The sequence below is a fragment of the Erpetoichthys calabaricus genome, chromosome 1 (genome assembly GCF_900747795.2).
Source record: "Erpetoichthys calabaricus chromosome 1, fErpCal1.3, whole genome shotgun sequence".
Classification (NCBI taxonomy): Eukaryota; Metazoa; Chordata; class Cladistia; order Polypteriformes; family Polypteridae; genus Erpetoichthys; species Erpetoichthys calabaricus.
This window is the reverse complement of record NC_041394.2, coordinates 197,747,515-197,771,799: the sequence shown is the minus strand read 5'-3', so window position 1 is coordinate 197,771,799 and position 24,285 is coordinate 197,747,515. Positions and strand designations below refer to the sequence as shown.

At 39.1% G+C, this 24,285-nt stretch overlaps 1 protein-coding gene across 3 annotated transcripts in view; it reads right to left on the bottom strand.

Annotated features, from left to right (window-relative positions):
- Positions 1-24,285, bottom strand: part of scaf11 (SR-related CTD-associated factor 11) — a 651,915-nt gene that overhangs the window by 113,573 nt on the left and 514,057 nt on the right. Inside the window, exon 1 of one of the 3 annotated variants that reach the window (XM_051928673.1) lies at positions 12,374-12,612. The exons of 1 other annotated variant lie outside the window; for it this stretch is intronic. The gene's annotated coding sequence lies outside the window, so the exon portion shown is untranslated. Of the gene's footprint in view, positions 1-12,373; positions 12,613-24,285 lie in introns of those variants that run through there. One more of the 3 variants, XM_028810656.2, reaches the window with a different exon arrangement.

The following is a 24,285-nucleotide window of genomic DNA, read 5'->3' as shown; positions in this document are numbered from 1 at the left end:
GCTTATTCTGGTCAGGATCATGGTGAGAAGGTGCCTACTATGACTGCACTGGCCACAAAGCAGGAAAGTACCTTGGATGTAACCTGCATGTCTGTGGGATGTGGAAGGAAAACCAAAGTATTCAGAGGAAACTCCAAAAAGGTGGTAGTACCAACTAGTAAAAAGTGTGGCTACTTCTGTACCTGTGGCTAGCCTACATTGTTGACAAAATGAGCAGTTCCATATACAGTGCATCCGGAAAGTATTTACAGCGCATCACTTTTTCCACATTTTGTTATGTTACAGCCTTATTCCAAAATGGATTAAATTCATTTTTTTCCTCAGAATTCTACACACAACACCCCATAATGACAACGTGAAAAAAGTTTACTTGAGGTTTTTGCAAATTTATTAAAAATAAAAAAATTGAGAAAGCACATGTACATAAGTATTCACAGCCTTTGCTCAATACTGTATATTAAATATTATGTATATTAAATATTATGTTTAAACTTGCTTTTCAAGATCAAGAAAACAAGTTCTTTGTGAGCCTTGAACAGAAATCATCTTTACTTTAGTGCTGTAACAGATTTGCAAATTTTGATGAAACTCATAATTATAATAAACCCTGACAAAAATTTACCAAAACAAAAAATATTAAATTGGTCTTATAAACTGTAAAATAAGAGAGTGCAAGACAAGGACTTTCAGGTAAAATGTCACTATTCAAATATATTTTTAAAAAGTCTTATTGAAGGTAAACACTGACACTCAAAATTGAATTGTTTAAAAATTTTGTTTATTTTACCTTCCTCGAAGTTCGACATTGTGTTACCCCAGACATGCTTTGTACTACTACACTATTTTACAGATGTGCTTTTGCACATCACTTTGTTGATCATCCTTTTTTGGAATATTGAATGGTTAGCTTATATCATCAGTACGAATACAGCAGTCTTCTGTTACTTGAGCACAACCTTTAACAATACATTATACTATTTGTTTGTTTTCAGTCGACTAGATTACTGTAACGTACTCCTCTCAGGACTTCCCAAAAAAGACAAATCATTTGCAACTAGTGCAGAATGCAGCTGCTAGAATCCTAACTAGGAAAAGAAAATCCGAGCACATTTCTCCAGTTTTGATGTCATTACACTGGTTACCTGTGTCATTCAGAATTGACTTTAAAATTCTGCTTATGGTTTATAAAGCCTTAAATAATCTCGCTCCATCTTATATATCAGAATGTCTGACACCCTATATTCCAAATCGTAACCTTAGATCCTCAAATGAGTGTCTCCTTGGAATTCCAAGAGCAAAACTTAAAAGAAATGGTGAGGCGGCCTTCTGCGGTTATGCAGCCTTCTGCTGTTATGCACCTAAAATCTGGAATAGCCTGCCAATAGGAATTCGCCAGGCTAATACAGTGAAGCACTTTAAAAAAACTGCTGAAAACACATTATTTTAACATGGCCTTATCATAACTTCACTTTAGTTTAATCCTGATACTCTGTATATTCAATTCATTATAATAACTATTCATGGTGGCTCTAAAATCCGTACTAAACCCATACTCTCTCCTGTTTCTTTTTCCGTTTTCTTTGTGGGGGCGGCCTGCGCCACCACCATCTACTCAAAGCACCGTGATGTTCCAACATTGATGGACTAAAAGTCAGAAGTCTACATGACCATCAAGTCCTTCCGTGAGAACCCTAAATACAAAGAGGAATGTTTCATTTATGTGAGTTAGAATGCCAGGAGGGGACTGTTGTTGTTGTTGTTATAGGGCTTCTCCACCCCTCAGCGAACCGCTTTTGGATCTACAATTGTACTAAAAATACATTTCTAAATACTTCCCAGGCACCATACAAGTATTGTTTTACTTCTGATTCCATTTTGGTTAACTCTTTAACCTTAGACAACACCACCCCCCCGACTTCCTGCTGGTTTATGCTAGAACAGTCAGCTCCTTAGTTGGCTATTTAGTTGACACATTGCATAAAAACAATGAGGTATAATTAATAGTGTATATTGTGCCAGTGGAAATCTTAGTAACCAATCATCAATTTGTCAAAGATTGAACCACATAATTAAACAGCAAAGTACTGGTAAAGTAACACCTGGTAGCAAAGTTATGAGTTAGGGAGAGTTCAGGTATTGCACTGAACCGATTTAAATCTTCAGATGCTGTTTAATGCTGGAAAGGTTGCATCTAATATCACAGCTTCTGCTGCGTCCTTCTTTTGAATAATGTACACTGTTAGTGCAATACATATCTATAACATCACCAAATTTTAAATCTATCAAGGCATTTTGTTTTTTTACTGTTTGGGTGTGTTTTACCCCTAAATGCTGATATATTGAAATATCATTTCTTACTGGATACTAACTGACTTAGATGTACCAACCTGCCAATTTTCAACTTTTTAACACTAGAATTAACAAAGCCTACGAAAAAACTCAAGTATGGAAGCTCCATGCAACTGTTGTTACGGTTCTGCCTTTGCCCAAAACGGTTTCACAAGCTTTATGACCTTAGTCTCGGAAAGTCTTTCTCCCGTGGGACTGGGATCTTTTCCTGAGTAGGATCAAACAATTATGTAGGGTGCGACAGGAGCTTCCACCTGCAGCTAAAGTCATTTCAGTCACTTTTTTCTTCTTAATGATGATAAAAGTAAACCACTCAAAATTTCAATTATGCTTAAATCTAGAAGAGTTTTCTGATATTTAAATGTTATTTTATATAAAATCAGCACCTCCTCTTTAATTTTTTTAATCACATAAATAATGCAGTGCTGATGACTGTTTTTATCTGTAAAACATCCAAACAGCAAATGTAACCTTGTTTGCATTCAAGGATTATTTGAAGATGCAGAGCACCTGAAGTGCAACTGACAGAGAATTAAAGGCAGCGCAAGCAGAACTTCTAGGAATCTTTGAAAGCATCAACAGGTGATGTGCAAAATTCAGGGCAGCATGAAACAAGTGCACATAGATTATATATAAAACCAGTAACAGCACACTTGACTTGGGCATTCCTAGTTTTCATACTCTTTCTCTGTACGTTTAGCATTCATTTGTTCAGAGGTTGATGCGCTTGCTGCTTCCTGAGCAGCTCTTCTTTTCTCCACCCTAGCGACCCACTTCTCTTCCTCCGTCGGCATCTTTTCGCGTTAAAACTGATTAAGTCTGTGTTTGTGCTGCAATTACTTAGTACATTTTTCTTAATTTTACACTTAAACTGGCACTTAAGTCGTCGATCTGCCTCAATAATGATTTAATATATTAAGAGGTAGGGGAAGTGACAGCCAAGGTGGTAGGGATGAGAACGGCGCCCATATGCATGCGCCACACGGCCGCCCTGCTGGCCGCTTCCATAGAGTTGATTCTACAATAAAATTAAAAATTAAAACAATAAAAAGAGGAATAACCTTGGAGGTCAATCATCACCCCGAAAACGGACAGAAGACGTCATGTAGTTATGTGTACCAAATTCTAGGTCAATAGTTCAAACAGTTTGCGAGTTACAGGTGATTTAAAATCTTGGAGAGACAAAACGGACAGCCACGGTAGCGTATTATATAAGACGAAGGGAAAGAAAAAATAAAAAAAAAGTCTTGTACCTGAATCACTTACTTCACAAAGGGAACTGACAGAGAGGCATTTAGTGATTAGTAAAAATATTCTACCCTTATTTTTAAATCATTTTTTCTTTTTCGTTTCATTTTGTTATTAGCGTAAATAAGTAGTGTTCACTTTGTTACTAATGGCATCTCTGCATAAAGTCTACTAGCAGCTAGAAATTCATTATGCATCTCACAGCCTATGTTGGCCCTCCAGCAAATTACAATTCTGCAGTAACACAAATCCAAAGTAAAGACTTTGAAACTTTATATTTTATTTCAAATATTAAATGGAGTGTCAAATAATTTAAGGCATATTTGAATTTCAAAATTTGTACGTAACAGTTCTAGTTGACATAAACTTTGTATTTAGAATAATCCCGCACAAGAACAAAGATTAATCATGTAAGGAAATCCGACTGGTATGAAACGCTGTGTGGTTTATGAGGAATGACTTGCACAGTCAGCACTGTCCTATTTTCAACAAAAAAAAATCATCCTAAGTTTTTCCACTTCTTCATATACAAAAGATGGGAAGAGTATGTAGAAGACTCCAGTCACTTACTGATATGAAACTATAAGATGGCTGGAAGTATAACTTTTTGCCAAGTATTTGTGAGTATATTTTATGTTGCATAACCTTTGAGTCCAGTACTTGTTTGGTACCTGCAAAAAGCCAAATGACTGAGTCGATACAGAGTAACAACAAGTAGTAATGCTTCATCTCTAACATTTATCACTAGCCTCTCAAGTGGTACCTAATAAAAATTACTCGGAATTCTTAATGTACGCACCCCATTAACCAGATATTGCTTTCCCACAAATTCTTGCATATTTTGAGATAGCTAAAAAAAAAAAAAAAGTATTTTACATACCGTATTTCAAATGCGAGACATTTTCCATGTTAAGATATCTTGAAATAACAATGAAACAATTTTGAAAGGCCTGGAAGGTAAGACTACAAATAACTAAATCAATAATAATCAGTGGAAAAAATAGTTGCCAACACTTTTAAATTATTTAGTTGCCTTATTATAGATTATGTACGTTACTGCATTGACAAGGAGGAATGTTAATTACGTTTTAAGATATAGTGGAAACTGAGGGATGTAAATACGGTTAAGGGATCAAAGTGTGAAGTCATTTCATTTTCAAATCTGTGTCTTGCAAGATCTATAAAAACTAATGCGCAAGGCACAGAAGCAGGACCGTAACTTGGGAACACATGGTTTAGGTTAGATTTAGGTTTATTTGTCATATACAGTGGAACCTCGGTTCACGACCATAATTCGTTCCAAACCTCTGGTCGTAAACCGATTTGGTCGTGAACCAAAGCAATTTCCCCCATAGGATTGTATGTAAATACAATTAATCTGTTCCAGACCATACGAACTGCATGTAAATATATATTTTTTTAAAGATTTTTAAGCACAAATATAGTTAATTACACCATAGAATGCACAGTGTAATAGTAAACTAATGTAAAAGCATTGAATAACACTGACACAAACACCCAGGCTCCCTGCTCAGCTGCATGTGCAGGCTTGCTCTCTCTCAGCTGCACGCTCTCTCTCTCATCAGCATGCGAGCCTGCCTGCTTGCTTGCTTGCTATCTCTCTCTCTCTCTCAGCAGCACGCAAGCCGCTCCCCTCTCTCTCTCTGTAACACTGCAGCAGTTCACGCTATAGCCTTACAACACTTTTTTTTTTAAATGAGTTTTAAGCACAGGGGGAAAAAAAAGGAACATTTGAACAAATCTGAACTTTATTTAAAAGCCAACCAAGACAGTAACATTGCAGGAGTTCACGCTAATAGCATTACAACCCGATCGCTGTAAATACTCTTTTTAAATGAGTTTTAAGCACAGGGAAAAAAATGAACATTTGAAAAAAGAGAAAAGTAACACTGCAACACTTTCTTCTCACCACTCTTCACTTGCTTAGAAGCCATGGTTAACTGCAAAAGCACACAAAATACCGTAGAGCACAAAGAGTTAACAGGTAAAGCACGCACGTCTGACTGAGAACAATGAACAGGGAGAGGCTGAACACATGCTTAAATACAGTAATCGGCACGTACGAACCGGAAGGGAAATGAAACAGAGCACAAAGAGTTCACAGCGAAAGCACGCACACACGCAAGTGCAAGCACGCACGTCTGACCGAGAACAATGCAACACGTGCAGAAATCATCGGCGCACACAAACTGAAAGGGAAACTGGCTTGTTCGTATACCGAGTGTGTGGTCGTGAACCGAGGCAAAAGTTTGGCAAACTTTTTGGTCGTAAACCGAGTTGTACGTGTACCGAGACGTTCGTGAACCGAGGTTCCACTGTATAGGTTAACACAGGGTCAACATACAATGAAATGTGTATGACGAGAAAAACAAGTCACTCAGCCTAGATCCAATAAAGCTAAAAAATAATTTTAAAAAAATTACAAGTTAAAAATAGACTAGCCATATAAAATAAAATGTGTACGTTTTAAAAGAAGTTATAGAGCAATATGAGTTGAATGAGCAGCAAGTACAAATGACAGTTATTGCACAGATAATGTTTTATAAGTACAGATGCATATTCCATAAAGTGCAGATGCATGTTCCAGTCAGTATTCAGAGTGTGTGCAGGTACAGTTTGTGTGTGAGTAGTGCAATGTAGATGTAATGCAGTGTAGGAGTAATGTAAGTGTTCAGGTGTTGCTGTTGAGGAGTCGAATGGCCTGGTGGTAAAAACTGTTCTTAAGTCTTGTAGTTCGAGCACCCAGACTCCTGTATCTTCTGCCAGACGGTAACAAGGAGAACAGCTGGTGTGATGGATGGCTGTGGTCCTTTATGATGCTGCTTGTCTTACGCAAGCACCGATGGAGGTAAATGTCTTCAATGGCAGGGAGACTCTTGCCTGTGATGTGCTCTGCTGCCTTCACCACTCTCTGTAGTGATTTCCGCCTGCTGGCAGAGAAGCTCCCATACCAGACGGTAATGCAGCCTGTCAGCAGACTCTCGACCCCACTCCTGTAAAAGTTTGAGGTGATTTGGCATTCATGCCAAACTTCCTCAGCCTCCTCAGGAAGTAGAGCTGCTGACGAGCTAAAAAACAGTAATGATATTTCCCTCACTAACACTGGGGATAATCCAACAGCAGTCTCAATATCAATTTCTTCTATCAATTCTGACAGCTCAAAATCTTTGTCTGACAATGAAGAATCCAAGTCATCAACAATGTGAAAAGCTCCTTGTGAGGAGAATTTCTTTTGATAGTGACACTCCGTATTTGATGCCTAATGTGCACAAAGTCAGTCATCCTAGTTCCTTTGCTGCTATAAAATTCAAATGATACACACCAGGAAACTTTTACGATGCATACCAAATGATTTCAGCCTTCTACACCTTAATATTGACTACAGCTTTGGAAGTGTTAAGCTACACCTTACAGTTTGTAACAAGACTTACTACTGTGTACTTTTTTGGAAAATTTACTTTATCGGCAAATATAATTTTTGAGCATACTTGAGTACTGATATGAAGGAAGGTTTGTGCAAGCTGTAAAGCTTTTTGCACAAACATTTCATTAAAAAAATACACAATTAACTGGTTAATCAAAGAGGTAATCATCAAGATAATCAATTGGCAAAATACTGGTTAGTTGCAGGCTTACTGACAATGAAATACCGTGGGGCAAAAAAAGTATTTAGTCAGCCACCAATTGTGCAAGTTTTCCCACTTAAAAAGATGAGAGAGGCCTGTAATTTTCATCATAGGTATACCTCAACTATGAGAGACAAAATGAGAAAAAAAATCCAGAAAATCACATTGTCTGATTTTAAAGAATTTATTTGCAAATTATGGTGGAAAATAAGTATTTGGTCACCTACAAACAAGCAAGATTTCTGGCTCTCACAGACCTGTAACTTCTTCTGTAAGAGGTTCCTCTGTCCTCCACTCGTTACCTGTATTAATGGCACCTGTTTGAACTCGTTATCAATATAAAAGACACCTGTCCACAACCTCAAACAGTCACACTCCAAACTCTACTATGGCCAAGACCAAAGAGCTGTCAAAGGACACCAGAAACAAAATTGTAGACCTGCACCAGGCTGGGAAGACTGAATCTGCAATAGGTAAGCAGCTTGGGGTGAAGAAATCAACTGTGGGAGCAATTATTAAAAAATGGAAGACATACAAGACCACTGATAATCTCCCTCGATCTGGGGCTCCACGCAAGATCTCACCCCGTGGGGTCAAAATGATCACAAGAACGGTGAGCAAAAATCCCAGAACCACACAGGGGGACCTAGTGAATGACCTGCAGAGAGCTGGGACCAAAGTAACAAAGGCTACCATCAGTAACACACTACACCGCCAGGGACTCAAATCCTGCAGTGCCAGACGTGTCCCCCTGCTTAAGCCAGTACATGTGCAGGCCCGTCTGAAGTTTGCTAGAGAGCATTTGGATGATCCAGAAGAGGATTGGGAGAAAATCATATGGTCAGATGAAACCAAAATAGAACTTTTTGGTAAAAACTCTACTCAATGTGTTTGGAGGAGAAAGAATGCTGAGTTGCATCCAAAGAACACCATACCTACTGTAAAGCATGGGGGTGGAAACATCATGCTTTGGGGCTGTTTTTCTGCAAAGGGACCAGGATGACTGATCCGTGTAAAGGAAAGAATGAATGGGGCCATGTATCGTCAGATTTTGAGTGAAAGCCTCCTTCCATCAGCAAGGGCATTGAAGATGAAACGTGGCTGGATCTTTCAGCATGACAATGATCCCAAACACACCGCCCGGGTAATGAAGGAGTGGCTTCGTAAGAAGCATTTCAAGGTCCTGGAGTGGCCTAGCCAGTCTCCAGATCCCAACCCCATAGAAAATCTTTGGAGGGAGTTGAAAGTCTGTGTTGTCCAGCGACAGCCCCAAAACATCACTGCTCTAGAGGAGATCTGCATGGAGGAATGGGCCAAAATACCAGCAACAGTGTGTGAAAACCTTGTGAAGACTTACAGAAAACGTTTGACCTCTGTCATTGCCAACAAAGGGTATATAACAAAATATTGATGAACTTTAATTATTGACCAAATACTTTTTTTCCACCATAATTTGCAAATAAATTCTTCAAAAATCAGACAACGTGATTTTCTGGATTTTTTTTTCTCATTTTGTCTCTCAGTTGAGGTATACCTATGATGAAAATTACAGGCCACTCATCTTTTTAAGTGGGAGAACTTGCACAATTGGTGGCTGACTAAATACTTTTTTGCCCCACTGTATCTCAAAATGATTATCATCTTACAACTGAATTGCATTTCAGATATCTCAAAATACAAAATTATTTTAAGCCGTCTTGAAATTTATTTCTAAAAATTAGTTGGGTATATTAACTTACTTTCGCTTTCCTAATATACCTTTAAACTGTTACAGCAAGTGCCCAGAATTCATTTGATTAACGCAGATTTTCTTGTTTAATTTGTTTTTCTAGCTCCTTATTCAACAAATGTGAAATCCTATACATTTTGAACTTGGAATGCACTGTGTGTAGTATATTTTAAGTTTCAGAATAGTTGACTAAACACATGGAGGCAGTAGGCATTAAGTTTAGAAGTGGTGGATATCACCAAGGGGTGCCTCTTGTCAATGACACACCACTTGGTGATTAAGGTGGTTACATAACCTTTAATAAAAAACCTGCAGACAACAGTCACAGCTTCCTGTGATACCTGAAACTTCTTTAATAGTCTCAGATAAAAAGGCATCTGGTAAGCTTCCCTTAACATAAAGAATCATTATTGGATATGTTATTTAGTTTTTAACAGTTATATATTGATTTTTGTCATTGCTCTGTTTGGTAATTTACTGTTTGCTATGTTATCCTACCATGGCCCATACTGATGCTGCATATTCCTGTGTGACTAATAAATGCCTCTCTCTATGCTAGAAGGTACTGATAACAAAGCTAACATGATGTGCTAAATTCTCTTGTAATGAGAATTACAAATGGTGATGCCCAGAACTGCAAAATTTTCACGATGTCCACAAACTGTACACCGAGTACTGGACCATCTGCAGTTTTCCTACCAGGACTACATAGTGATGGTCGATATTGTCACCAATATGCTGAACAGAGTCTACTCCCTTCTGGAGAAACAGTTTAGAGGACACTGTTTTGTTGACTTCTCTATTGCAGCCAACACCGTACAGCCCAAACTTCTGGGGAAGAAACTACAGTCAATAAGGACGGATACTACTATTACTTCTTTGATAACTACTTAATGGGTAGACCAGTTTGTGCAGCTTAAGAACTGTGCATATGACATAATCAAGAGAAGTATAGGAGTTCCACAGTGAACTGTACCGGCTCCATTTCTGTTTAACATGTACAACTTTGACTTTAGATAACACTGAATTATGTCAACTGCAAATATTTTCTGATGACACAGCTATAGTTAGGTGTATCAGCCTTGGGCAGGAGAATGAACACAGGACACTAAAGAAAGACCTTGTGAAATGGAGCAACCTGAACCACTTGCACCTAGCATCACTAAGACAAAGAAGATAATCATAGACTTCAAGAGGGTCAAGCCAACTCTGCCTTGTGTCTCGTTGATGGTGAAGATGTGGAGGTGATAAGGTCTTACAAAAACCTCAGGGTGCACCTGAACAACAGACCAGAGTGTAATATCAACATAGAGTATACAAGAAGGGCTAGAGTCCCTCCATTTCCAGAGGAGGCTGAGGTTGCTCAGCGTATGTAGGCCACTCTTAAATGTTTTCTACCAGTCTGTAGTGACCAGTGTATTTTTCTGTGTGTGCTGGAGAAATGGCATTAGTGCCAAAATAAAGACTAAATAAACTGATTAAAAGAGCTATTTCAATCTTGGGAGTCAGGCTGAACACCCTGGAAGAAGTGGTAGAACAGAGGTTACCCAGGAAGATGCCTACTATCCTGGAAAATGAATATGATTCCTATATGAGGTTATGTCAAAACAGAGAAGCACCTTCAGTAACAGACTGAGACAACTGCAGTGCTTCAAGGAGTGCATGGTTGTTTCTACCCTCAGCCATCAGAATGTATAATGTGTCACCCCTCAGATGAAGTAATCTTGGTCCCTGTCTGCTTACTGACCTGGTCTAGCAGGCATCTTAACAGAACATGACTCTATTTGCAATATACTGTGCCACTGATCAATATACTGTGCTGTGAAATGGTATCTAAAGTACAGTATGTACAACTGTAATCACTTCACAGTTGGTGAATACCCACACTGTTAATTTGCTTGCAGATAATTCATGTTATATGTGTATTTGGACCTTGTTAGCATACCCAAGACTATTATAATTCAATTATAAATTGTCTTTTTGTCTGCTGTGTAACCCTGCAATTTCTTTCTAGATTAATAATTTATAGCTATCCGTCTATACATGGGTGACCAGTTACTTCTGTCTTATTACTATGCATCTATTATCATTCAAGAATAAAAACAAAGCAAGCATACCAAGTGAGTAGGCAATAATAGATCTGGGCCAAAAAATAAAATACGCAAGCAAATTATGGCCATACACTGCACAGAAGGAATAGCGGAAATTAAATCGTAAGCAAGAAAAATGAATAATATCAAAACATAAGTAATTTTATGCAAATGCTAGTAACGGGTTTCTAAATCTCCAGCCCCCTCTGCTAATGCCCAACGTCTAGAAATTACCTTCCACTGCACAAAGGAACAACACATATTAAACTCATTGCGACAATTAAAAGGATTTCACCCAAATTGCACAGTACATAGTAGTGCAAAGTAACCCACACAGGATGGTGAACAAAAACATATGCGCAACCAAAATACTACTGATGCTCCATGGAGAGAGGAAGCGCGCCTGAAATAATATGTCTCGTAAATAAAAGTCTAGACTACCAAATGAAACTGAACTACGAAGACACAATCTGGAATTCTCTTCTCCAGGCGATGGTCTGTTTGCGGCTCAAACGCGGGGTCTTCCATCACACACACACACCAATTCATTTCCATGAAAAACAATCCCGGCTTCTTTAAGAACTACAAAGGGGCAGCTGCGAAGCGAGCGTCGATCGGCCTTGCACCGTGAAGGCCTCACGCAAAACCGGAATGGCTGACAATCACTACCCGATTCTAAATGCGAGGAAACCGATGGGGCGACGCAATATTACATGTACAAGAATCGACAGGGTTGAAAATGTCGTTCATAAGCCATGGAACTGAAAACCTACTGAGATGTACTATGCCCCCAACCTCCGCAATCAGTGTCACATTTTGCACAAAAACACACAGACGATAAATATTTTTTCTAAAGATCTATGGGTCTAAAATGATGGTAGTCTGGCCAAACGTTTTGCATTTTTTCCCATTGTTCTCCATTCCCCGATTCAAAAAGGTTACATCAGTTCTCGGAATGAAGTACAATGGCGATTAAGAGGCAACTTGAAACCTGCTAACCGATCTTAACGTCGCCGCTTATAAGTCCTCGTAAAATCAGGCCGAAAGCGCTTATTCGCCACATGCAAACAAGCCCGACCCTCCAACTCACTGGGCCTGAACTTACGTGGCGAAGTTTATCTCAATTTCTTTTTAAATTAAAGAATACTCGGGGGACTTAAAATAATTTCAAACAATCTCATTCGAAACTCAATTACTGCTCTAACTGCTAAGCTGAGGAACGCGTTTGAAAGCAGAAATGAATTCCCAAAGTGGCTTCAACTGCACAAAGTTACTGCTGTGAAGAACGTCATACATTTTCCAAATCCCACTCACCGTTTTCAAAAAGAGGGGCAATTAACGTGGAATGAGAAATGCAGAACCGTCAGCGGTTATCCAGAAGCAAACATGGAGTCTCCCTCTGCACATCTGCCTCCTGTATTTCCGGGAATATCTGCCTGTAGACCGCGAAATAACCAAATAGTTTCCCCGATTTTAACGCACGCAGAGTTCGCTGTAGAATTGCGATCGGCTCGGCCACATGTCGTTGATAATCCGTTGCGTTTATTTGTCTCCGCAGGAGGTCGCTGTACTAGACTTCCCTCTCTCTTTTTCTGCATGAATGACTCTAGCTACAGGCGCCGGGCAAATACAAATGACGTCACTGACAATTGCGCTATGTGGGAGATGTAGTTTTACGCTAACAATGTCGGCAAAGAGCGACGCAATTACCTCAATAGTAATCCCAGCAGGACATAAACGCAAGCTCACCAGATTTTAAATTCTAAGTATAGCTTCTGTAGTACAATATGTCGCATTTTAGTTACGCTTTTTTGTAGACCCTTTATTGGTATTGCATTGCTATTCTGAAGATAATAATAACATTCAGTACATTTTCACATGTAGTGAGAAGTCAAGAAAAATTACACTTTTTATTGGCTAACTAAAAAGATTACAATATGCAAGCTTTCGAGGCAACTCAGGCCCCTTCTTCAGGCAAGATGTAATACAGAAACTGGAGTTCCCTGTGTTTATATAGACACCAGGACAGATACAACATTGGAAAACCTTTAAGTGAGACATCTTAAATGTAAAAAATTAATAGACCTCTTCAGGCTAAGATTCATTTAGCAATAGAGGAGAATAATTTATGGGCAAGATCTTTGGATAAGATAACTGTCCAACAAAGTCTTTAGAAATTTCTGATGAGTTTTTCAATACAATGTATGCCTATAGTCAGGTTGACTGTGTCAGTCCGAGAGATGCAAAAAATCCTCATATCTGGCCATAAAACTCTTGTCTCTATTCAGTCCATGTTGTAATGTGTTAAATTTTAGCATGAGTTTGACTTCCCATTCTTTTCTCTCTTGCTGTGTTCTGAAGTTGCCCATAAGCATTGTGACTTTAAAGTCCCTCTCACGGTGTCCTTGGCTGTTGAAGTGGGCTGCTACAGGTGCATCTGTGTTGCCATGCTTGATGTGGAACCTGTGTAAATTCATTCTTCGGCGGAGTGTTTGTCCAGTTTCTCCCACACAGAGTGCAGTGTCAGGACATTTCATACAGAGAATTAGGTAGCTCACATTAGATGATCTGCAGGAAAACGATCCCTTTATGCAGTGTTCTAGTCAGCAGTGTGGTATAACTATACGGTCTGTATCATAAATGTGGGTACATGTTTTACATCTTTTCTGTAGGGAGGAAGTTGTGCCATTTTCTGTTGGTTCACTTAGGGAGCTTCGGACAATTAGTTGCTGCAGGTTTGGTGGTTGTCTGTATGCCAGGAGGGGTGGTTCTGGAAATATATTTTTCAGTGTTTCGTCATTGTGTAGTATTGGCTGAAGTTCTTTTATAATTTTTCAAAGTGCTTCAAGATGTGGGTTGTAGGTGACAACAAGGGGGATTCGGTTCTTATTGTCTTTGTTTTTATATTCCAGAAGGTTGTCTCAGGGTATGTCAGTAGCTCTTCTTATTTGAGTGTCTGTTGTTTTGGGGGTGTAACCTTGTCTGATGAAATCTTGTCTGAGCTCCTGCAGTTGTTTATATCGGTCTGTCGGGTCTGAGCAAATACGGTTGTATCGTATTGCTTGGCTGAAAATAATGGAGCGCCTTATATGCTTGGGGTGGAAGCTGTCAATTCTCAGGTAGGTCCGTCTGTCTGTCAGTTTGTGAAAAACAGAAGTTACAAGGGTGTTATCTTTCAGTTGAATGGTAGTGTCAAGAAAGCTGACTTCTGATTTTGAATAATTCAGCTTCAACTTTATCTTGGGGTGGAAAGAATTACTGTATATTCATTATGAAAATGGATGAGGTCCTTCTCACTGGCCAGATTATAAAGATGTTGTCTATGTAACGGAGATGCACGTTGACATAAAATCTTCCTCCAATTTTGCCATAAATAGGTTTGCATAGTGAGGTGCAAAGCAACAGCCCATTGCAGTCCCCATTTGTTGCAAGTAGAAGTCATGTCCAAATGAGAATAAATTATGTGTAAAAGTGAATTTTATCATTTGTATAACTGACTCTGTGGGTAAATCATGTTGTCTGAGGTACGTTTCACATGCCAATATGCCATCATCATGGGGGATGTTTGTGTAAAGTGCCTCAACATCCATTGTGGCCTGTAAGGTTCCCTCAGGTAAGGGGCCTAAAGTAGACAGTTTTTTTAAGAAAAGAATATAGCTCAGAATGCTTTACAAGATGTCAAAGAAAAAGTTGCAATTAAATTAAAAAATGACAGTAGGTAAGAATAAGAGTGACTAATTACGTACAAAAAATAGTAAATGAGAATAAATTAATAAACACATAACATAGATCTACAAGTAACAGATAAAGTACAGTCTGTATTTATAGATTGCTTTTTAAGCATCTAAGGATAAGTCCAGTTTAATGATCAGATGGCCAGGGAGGACAGAAAAATTTAAAATAAAACTCCAGGGGTGAGACACTAGAGAAAAAAACAAAATCAGCAGGAGTTCCAACCCCAAAATACTGCCCAACCCCCACTGTGCATTCTACCTAACATAAATGTGCTAAAGTAGTTTCTTCTTGTTTTGTAAAGTTTGTCTTAGAAGATTTGATGTGGTTGGTCTGGTCGACAGTTGAACAGTTGGAGTATCTGCTTTCATTCAAACATCACAGACAGCTGTACAAGACTTTGATGAGGTAGTTGTGTCGTAAAAAGCCACTACAAAAAAACTAAAAAGAAAGTAGAGAAAAGTACAGATTAATAATGATTGCAAATCCATGAAGTATATACAGTAATTCTATGCATATACAGTATAATCTATTAGAAGTAGAACTAAAATGCAGCTATAAAGAAACCTATTTTAAAAAGTGGGCTTTTAAAAGTTTCTTTCGTATCTCTGTTGGTGTACTTACCAGAGGGTCATGGCATATCGTGGGGCCGAGGAAACACGGCAAGGAGCAGTTTTTTTTTTATAGTGCAGCTGAGATTTGTGAGTGTAGGTAAAGAGACATTAGCACAAAAATCCCTCGTTAGTGGCTTCATGGGTTATTTAGCATAGTGCCTACACTCGCAGTATTAAAGTCTGAGCCCAAGAGAAGAGGGATGTTAAAACAATGGTTGGAATGAAAGATAGAGGGAGAGAATTGGAAGAGTGTATCCAGTGTGAGAGAGAGAATAGACCAGTCTTGTGGATCTTAGTGGAATCTAGTCAAGAGTGCTGTTCTAGCATGTGTAGATTCAATCCTGCTGAGTGAGAGGAGCAGGAACATTCGAGGCCTCTGGGGGATCTCACTGCAGTGACCAGCTGAGGTGGTACAGAGAAAGAGATTCGAACTTCAAGAACTCTCTGTGGATGCCACCTGAGGTGGCCAAGAGGGAGCCAGAAAGAGAGAGTCCTTTGGCACGGGAGATGAGAGGGGGGCACCTGAGGATAAAAATACGAGAAAGCTGATTCCGATTTTAACTGTGCATTTTACTATTTATTGGCTTTCGAAATGTTTTACCTCAATGCACTATTTATTAGATTTGAATTATTTATTGAAGACATTTAACTATGCTGCAGAATGGCATTGCAGCTTGTTGGTTTTAATAAATACACACTTTTGAACTTTTTACACTCAAACTTTTTTCTTGCCTCACTTGCCTTAGTCCATCCTCAGTTCCTGAACTACTAGATGTCCCAAATGAGGGTGGTACCCATGGCTGTGGGCACCAGGGCATCACACATCAATTCCTTTATACTTAGCTCTTGGAATATTAAACAAACTACTATTACAAGATCTAAGGTTGCCACAGGGAATTTAAGGGGGCAGGCACTGGAATGAGCAAGATTATTTAGAGTATTATATAGTAGTTTCAAATCAGTTCTAAAGGACATGGGTAATCAGTGTAACAAAAATAGAACTCGTGAGATGTGCTCAAATTTTCTTTTGTTGGTTAAGATTCTTGCTGCTTCATTCTGAACTAACTGTGACCAGTCTGTGTATTTTTATATCTGTTAGGAGTGCATTACAGTAATTTAGTCATCATATAAGGAGACATATAAGTTAGAATCTAATTGTACTGTGTACACATGACAATAAACTGAAACTTGAACTTGAAGGATGCAATGGTTAGTAACAGGATTGTTTCCTTTGTAGCCAGTAGGGTGCACCACTGAGCCCTAAACACCAGACATAATATTATCTAACATGGTTTCAGTCTTAAAATAAAGGATTTTTATTTTCCCCAGTACTTTCCAAGGATGCACACAACTAAAACTGTACAACTACACATAAAATAACTGATCTTTCTCTCCTTACGTTCCTCCAGGTGAGTTTTGCCCATCTCCTCCTGACTGAGGTGAGGCAGTGGAGTTTCTTTTAAGCCACACCCAGGAACACTTCCAGTGTCTCCAAATTGGTTGTCTGGGGTTCTTCTGGGTCATGTGGAAACCAGGATAGTCCTCCCCCGGCAGCGCCCTCTGGTGATACCTTAGGACCCTGACAGGGTTGCACTTCAGTACTCTAATTACCATGCCCCCCTGTGGGTGACTAAACTGGGATCAGCCTAGAGGAACACTGTCACCTAGTTCATAATTGCTCCCGGTATCCACCTTTGCCCAGTCCATCCATTATTCTTCTCTCCCTGCCGAAATAATATTGCAAGGTGTTCCAGCCTGCACCATCCTTCCATTATGGCCTCCTGGCCAGGCAAGAAATCATCCTTCATCTCAGGTGGGATGTCTGTCCTTCCTCCATGGCACTTACACCTTCCTTGTACCAAATGTCTGCACCCCATGACTGTGTACTAGAAAAAATAAAATTTGGAAAATGGATGGATGGATGACTTCTGATTCAGACAGTTGATACTGAGCATAAGCTTATGTCCGAAGGCATCTCTTGTACAGAAAGATGAATAATTTTGCCTTTCATAAGAACCTGACCTCAAACTTGCATTAGTTGCACAGTATGCCTTAGGTTGGGCATCCAATGTTTTTAATATCTGGTGTCGCGGACGGCAGGGGCTATTACCCAGCTGGGACTCGTTTGTTGTGGAAGGACCAGGGGAGAGAGTAGACTCACGGCATTACCTCCCCCAGGTCACTAGGTGGCAACTCCCCCAGGTTGCAGCAGTACCTCAGATTCCGACAGGGCTCCATGAGAGTTGGAGTTTGGCGCAGCCCTTTTGGGTTTCATGGGTGTCACCAGGGGGTGCTGCAGGAATGAAAGTGAAGCTGGAAGAAGATCACTGGACACCTGGAGCACTTCTGGGTGCTCTATAAAAGGAGCCAGCTACCACTGCTCTGGGAGCCACAGTCGGAACGAAGGTGGACAAAGCTTGCCGGAACAAGAGTGGAGGTGAAGAAGAGAGAGAGAGAAGAAGAAGAAACAAAGTATTGTGTTGTGTTGTGCTTGGTGCTTTGTTCTGTGCTGCTGCGGGAAGCAAGGGAAAAGCACTTCCCCACATATAATAAAAAAGTGCTGTGCTGGAACTTGTGTCCTGGTGTCTGCTTGTGTCGGGTTTGAGTGGCTGGAGCGCCCCTGTCTGGTCACACTGGGCAGGAATACTTAATGAGTAGTGCTTACTTAACAGCAATGTACAAGCACATTATCTTTGTATGTGTTCACAGCAAATTATAAATCATTCCCTTGTGAATAGTTGTGCCTGTGCATATGGTACTGATAGTTGTGGTGCTAATAACGGAATAATCCACATATCCGTTTTGTTCACCCATTTACCACGACAGGCATGAAGGGAAGGTGGAGCTCGTCCAGGCAAGCACAGGGTGCAACGCATGAACAAACCCTGGTCAGAGCATCAGTCCATTGTGGGGGGATAACTGAATAAAATAAAGCCAAAAAGAATCATACAATCAAAACATTTCTAACACAATATTTGAAAACAGCTCTATGTGATAGTTTTATGAGGATGTTGTAGATAACATCTCACTTTTGCAGTTTTACTGTGGCAGGAAATTATGTATAGTACAGTGTTAAAGTTACAGGTGTCCACCATCTCCTCCAGTCTGTTATGGTAACTGATGAAATGTATTTAACACATTTAAGAGTTATGGTATTAAAAAAATATAATTATTATTTTAATGTGTTCTTAAGTTAAGAATTGTAGTCATGTTAAATACAGTAATTTGAGATGAACAAAATAAGGCAAAGATAATGTGTGTAACATTGGTGGGATTCTTTCTCTGAGAAATTCACATGTTCACCTCGTGTCTGCATTGGCTTTAATCTAGGGTTGTTCATACTGCTCTCCTCGGTTACTATAAATTGGCCCTGTATAAGTAGTGTTTTGGTGTGTAGATGAGAGCATAATGGAATTGATTGGCTTCCTATGTTATATTACTTCCACTGCTGCTGTCAGCATTTCTGAAAAAAAGTTGTATCTTGTATTGTTTTGATTTATGTTTATTTTACCATTATTCACAGTGATGCCTTGATTATCGCCATTTTGTGTAGTTGGCTGCTGTAAGGCCACATGCTGGTAGATACATTTACTATTGTCATGCCTGAGCGTTGGACAATCTCCTCATGGGCTCAATCGAGAAGGGGTGCTGTCAGTAACATTGTCTTCTTCTCTGACTGCAGCACCGAGAAACTGCACAGGGATGTCACTTAACCTCACCTCTTCCACTTCCCCAGTTATAAGAATCTTGCCTGCCCAGAAGGACAGAGCTCTTGAGTAAACAGATTCTGAACCTGTTGCTAAAGCCAAGTCTTTTTGTTTATTTGAAATGCCAAGGGGAAAATCACCTAAACTCCAAGAGGTGTTGATTTTTTGTTGAACTTTTCTGTTAAAGTAAACGGGATGACCTGGTTGGCATCCCAACTTTTATTTTCAAGACCCGTTGTTCCTGCACCCAGCAAGACTATGATTGGCTTAACATATGAGGTCATAGCAGCCATTTTATTTACGGTTGAGTGGGCTGTCAGAAGGCTTCCCAATTTTGTCTCTATTAAAGAAAAAACCTGCAGGAAAAAAAAAAAATCCACAGAAGAAGCAGTTCCATTGTTTATTAACATATGTCTTATTTTGTAAATAAGTTTCCCTATCTTTAGTTTCTATTGTTTTAACTTTCACTATGTCTGTCTTCTATTTTTGATCACCCTTAAAATATCTGCTGCTCTGTTTTTTTTCAATTCCATACTGATCTGGGTGCTTTTCCTGAAATTGCACGTAATAGAACATTAGAATAATTGTATTGAGATAAAGCTATCCAACCAGCCCACCAATTGTATTCCCTAGATTATCCAAAATAACATCAAATCAATATCTGAAGCTCCCTAAACTCCTACTCTCTACCACAGCATATGTTAATTTATTCTATGTGTCTGTGGTTCTTTGTGTAAAGAAAAACGTTCTAACATTTGTGTTAAATTTGTCATTAAGTTTTATACTGTGACATCATTGTTATTTTAATCAACAGCTGGATCCTCTGTACACTGTACACAGTCCCAGAATTAGCTTAGTTGCTGTCCTCTGGGCTTTCTCTAGCACTATTACATCTTCTTTGTAATATGGAGAGCCAAGCTGTATACTGTACAGCACTCAAGTTGTGACCTCACTAGTATATTATATACAGTAGCTTGAATATAATCGCCATTGGCTGTACATAATGTGATATATAACTTAACATTCCATTAGTCTTCATGAATACTTCTGCACTTTGATGCCCCAAACTCAGAGCCAGTGTCATCATCTTTCATCCAGGACATCGATAGTTATGAAACGAGATGGATCAGAGTAAGTGAGACAAACAAGTGAGACTTTAAAATCAGAAGGCAGATTATTAAAACAGAGAATTCAAAGTGCAAAAAAGTGCAGCCAAATAAATAAATCAATAAATAATTCAATAAATTATCCATTAAAATCAATGCATTTAAAATCAGTCAGTCAGTCATCATCCAACCCGTTATATCCTAACACAAGGTCACAGGGGTCTGTTGGAGCCAATCCCAGCCAACACAGGGCGCAAGGCAGGAACAAATCCCGGGCAGGGCGCGCACACACACCCACACATCAAGCACATACTAGGGACAATTTAGAATCGCCAATGCACCTAACCTGCATGTCTTTGGACAGTGGGAGGAAACCGGAGTACTCAGAGGAACCCACACAGACACGGGAAGAACATGCAAACTCCACACAGGGAGGACACAGGAAGTGAACCCAGGTCTCCTTACTGCGAGGCAGCAGCGCCACCACCGTGCCACCGTGTTGCCTCCATTTAAAATCAGTGGGGTGCAAATAAATAATCCAATAAATAAAGCTAAAAATTCAAGCAATGGAGAAGCAAAACTCTTTTTGTTATTTCCCGTTCTCTCTCTCCATCCAAAGCAGGAAAACAGTGATATGTGCCTGCCACATCCTTGATCCATCACGTAGATTCTAACTGTACCGCCTGCAGCTCCCAGGGCACCTTGCCATGCAGTTAATGCTGCTGCATCAAGCTTCTGCCGTGATGCAGCCCGCCACAACCCCGATCTCCCACACAGATCCAAGCAGCACCAGGACAGCTACTACAGCTCCAAGGGTGTCTTACCATTCAACGGATGCCACTATGTCTTGAATCTCCCCCTCCAGCATGCACTGGTGGCCTTTTCTCCTCTCACCTGATTGAAAGATCAGCGGGTGAGAGTAAAGCCATACCATGGAACCTTAAGTGGTCAGCCTGACTAATGCTGCCATTTCCTTCTCTCCCTTCAGTATTTCTCCTTTCACTCAGTGAGCACTTCTCTCCTTTCATTAAATAAATAAATGCATAAATAAACTCTCTCAAAAAACAACTCCTTTGTCTTGTGCTAACTCCTTTCCTATATACTTGATCCATCCCATAGCCAGTGCCTGCCAATTAATGTTCCACAGCTTGACCAGTAATCTAACTAAACCTGTGTGTGCTTTGCAACAGCACAAGCTAAAACACTGGGCTGCACTAAAATCACTTAAAAAATATTAAATAAATTAAACAATTAAAACCCCCCGGTCCTCGGTCTTGATGCAGAGAGGCCCGAGTCCACTATGACTCTGAGATTCCTTTCATAAGATGTACTTTTAATTTTCAAACCTTCCATTATGTATTTATATCTAACATTTCTACTTCCCACATGTATTACTTTAAACTTATTTACATTAAGTTTCATCTGCTCAAGCCAGTATAGTGTTCAGGTCCCTCAGCAAAAAATGCAGTTTATTCTGCGCTCTCTGCTCTTCCACCTAGTTTACTATTAACTGCAAAATAAACTAGCTTATTGATTATTTTCTTGTCCAGATCATTTGCAATATGTATATTGAAATGAGAAGCTATTGAAACACCACTTTTAACATCAACTAATTCTGAAAAAGTTCCCCTCACCACAATGTTTTGTTTCATACATTTGAGCTAATTCTTAAAATCACTTTCACTCTGAAGGCAATACTGTAGAATGAATGTTCAGTGTATTAGCAGTAACAAAAAACCCATAAACATTGCTCTTTTTATAATGTGAGGAAACATGTCTACCATTGCCTACAATGACACTGTAATTCAGATTAACAGATGAGCAAAAAGTAACTTACTGTAGCAGTTAACATCCACTGTAATAAGCTGTATCTCAATGTGAGTCTGCATCGTAGTATTTAAATAATCAGGAGTGGTCTCCACAGACTTTGTTGTATACTCAGATATGGGGATGGATATTTGAGGAGTAAACCACAAGACAATTATTGTATTTTTATATTATATACATTAAAGAACCATCAACAACACATCAAATCAAATGAATAATATATTGAACAATTATTATAAAAGTAAAGCTGAATAAATCAGACTCTGCAGCTGCATGAATAAAAGGTAAAGTACCACTTCCGGTTAGCGGAAATAGCTCAAAAGTTGATAGATATCTACGTTTTGTACCTAATACTTGTATGCAAAATTTGGTTGACCTAAGTGAAAGTGTACTCAAGTTATCATGTTTACATACCCACACACACACACCCACACACAGAGACAGACACACAGAGATAATTCCAAAAATGATATTGCTGACTCGGGGAGGCCTAAAACATCGAGATTCATCAAAATATTGAAATTGAATTTTTGCAGTATTCCAATACTTTCCCTATACTTCATATACGAGAAAGTCAGGGAGGTTGAAAACATTGTGATTCCTCAAAATCTCAACATCAAATCTTCGGACGATTACAATACTTTCCCTATACTTTGTGTATGAGAAAGTAAAAATAAAAAGTGCTGTTAATTGTAATAAGCAATCGCTGTTTTGCAGGCTTTTGGTACAGCAAATGCAACCACTGTGTCCTCTATTTCCATGTAGACAGAAGGCTCATATGTTAGAATTGAGATTAAGAAATTAGGAATCGTTTCCTCTCCAAAATTTGAATAGTGTTCTTGCAACAGTTTGTTAGCCTTTTCGACCTTGACATCCATAACCAAGGTGGATGGCCTCCCCAAACATACTTCAGCATTCAGTTGTGTGCTGCAAACCTTAAACTACTTCCACCACCAAAATACAGCAGCACAGTTAATTGTTTCATCACCATATGCTTGCTGTAACATTTCAAGAGTTTCCTTACTTGTAATCGGAGAAAGGCACCTCAAAAATAATGACAGTCTGAGAAGCAGGCTTTATAGGAACACGTTTGAGAAAGGCAGCACCGGTGAAGAGACAGACATTCAGACTCATGCGGATACCAAGGAGTGGTGCTGAAAGTACATGTAGGATATGTAGAAATAGCAAATATTTTTCAATTATTCTATTACCTGTCTTCAACAAGTACCGTGGCTAGTTATCAATAAAATACACTCCTCCAAAGGCACTAATGCATAACTTCATTAAAATGATAAAATTTTAAGTATATAAATCTTAGTATTCCAAGTGTTCAGAGAACTGGTATGATGTGAATTTAATATTTTTAGTGTCTGTCACCACAGTTGGTGCAGAGGTAACAAGTGCTTGCCAATTGACAAGTGTGTCAGGAAGCAATTACATTACAAAGGATTTAACAACATTTTTTAGTTACAATTTAGTTGAGAAACACTCATAATTTAAGAATCAATCTTAACATTACAGTGCTTTTGGGAAATGGACCCATCATATTAAAAGATCAAAATGGTCATGGCAGCTGTTAAAACCATACATATCTTAAAGAAGCCTGAAAAGCAGGTAAAGATGAAAGAAATGAGGATGGAAGAAAGACAAAGCAAGAAATATGTGAAGCTTTGAAACAAAGTGAGTATCACAATTATGTGTTATGTTCGGTTATGGATTTTGTCCCGGCCTGGGGATTGATTTTTTTGTATTCTGTTTTTGCATTTTATATCCTGAATTGTTTAGTTTTATTTTAGATTATCCATCCATCCATTATTCAACCCGCTATATCCTAACACAGGGTCACAGGGGTCTGCTGGAGCTAATCCCAGCCAACACAGGGTGCAAGGCAGGAAACAAACCCCGGGCAGGGTGCCAGCAGTATTTTAGATTATATATTTTATTAATCTTGTTGGCCTTCTTTTTGTTCTGTTAATCATACTAATTGTCTATTCATGCTTGGTGTTAGAGTTAGGCGATAAATGGATTACAGGCCACTGATGCTTTAGTTTATCCTTGCCTTAAATACCTGGGGACTGTGTAAGGAACCTTTAGCTTCTCTTTCACTAGTGTGGCGTTAGTCCAGTTTTTTTTTTATCTGCCGCTGATATATTGATGAAAGATTTGGAACTTGCAACTGAATTTTGTCATTCGTAACATAGAAACATGCACATGGAAGGAATTACATGGACTTTGT